General features: G+C 48.2%; 1 non-coding gene across 1 annotated transcript; it reads right to left on the bottom strand.

Moving 5' to 3' along the window:
* Nucleotides 1-505: 505 nt before the first annotated feature.
* Nucleotides 506-579, bottom strand: TRNAN-GUU (transfer RNA asparagine (anticodon GUU)). The gene has a single exon. It is a non-coding gene; the product is annotated as a tRNA-Asn (tRNA).
* Between the last annotated feature and the right edge of the window lie 415 nt (nt 580-994).

Below are 994 nucleotides of genomic sequence, written 5' to 3'. Positions count from 1 at the left end.
ATAACCATGAAATTATATTTTTATGCGTATTAATTTCGAAGATTTTTACCCGAATGCGGGAAATAATATTTTTTGATTTACGATATACATGCATACACTCGAAAAACACTACCTTTTTTTTTTTTTTTTGTTTACGAAGGGGAAACCTTCAAAAGGTACCCGGCGCCGTGGGAGCGACGCAGGGTTATGTGGGATTTTTACCGCACTAAAACCCCCCCGGTTGCCGTCCTCGGCGCTGCGTAGAGGGCTCCGGGATCTCCAAAGGAACGCAACCGGAGTCCTCTTAGCGCGTTGCCCCGTCGGGCTCTGCCCAGGTGAGCTTGACGCTCGCCACACCGTCTGGTGCGTACGACGGTATGCGACCACACATACCGCCGCCCTTCCCGGGGTCGCTTACCGGGCGGTTCGTGGACAGGCAGGGGATACCGTAGCCCTATTCTGGTCCCGAAACTACAGGGACAAAAATTTTTAAGAAAGAAATTCATATTTGAGAGTTAAAAAAATCCGCCCCCGGGTGGGCTCGAACCACCAACCTTTCGGTTAACAGCCGAACGCGCTAGCCGATTGCGCCACGGAGGCGTTCGAAAAACACTACCTACCCACCGTAGTCGGGTAAAACACAATTACCATCGATGATCGGTCAGTAAAAAATGAACTTAATGTACCTAACACCTCTTCAATAGCCACAGAACTAGCCACATATCTAAAAAGCAGGCTTGAAGATGGTAGTTCTATTGTTCGACTTGGCGGCATCAGTTCCACACATATTTCTGCAATGTTAAGTTAATGTTAATGCAAACAGCAATGTTAAGCATTGCTGTGTGCTGTGTCTGGATGTGGTGAGGGAGACACACTTTTCCGGTACATTCCAGCTTTATCCTCAGGAGTAGCGGCACCTGTGGCCCGAGATAGGAGTCCTATCTGGGATTCATTACAGGTGTCCATGTCAGACAGCAGCGACTTATCATCAAGTGAACTGCATGCTTGTCAAGTA

This window comes from Epargyreus clarus, unplaced genomic scaffold (assembly GCF_041222505.1).
Source record: "Epargyreus clarus isolate Ecla_fem2 unplaced genomic scaffold, WU_Ecla_fem_2.2 ptg000026l, whole genome shotgun sequence".
In the NCBI taxonomy this organism is placed as follows: domain Eukaryota; kingdom Metazoa; phylum Arthropoda; class Insecta; order Lepidoptera; family Hesperiidae; genus Epargyreus; species Epargyreus clarus.
Note: the sequence above shows the minus strand (reverse complement) of the source record. Positions and strands in the feature narration are given on the sequence as shown.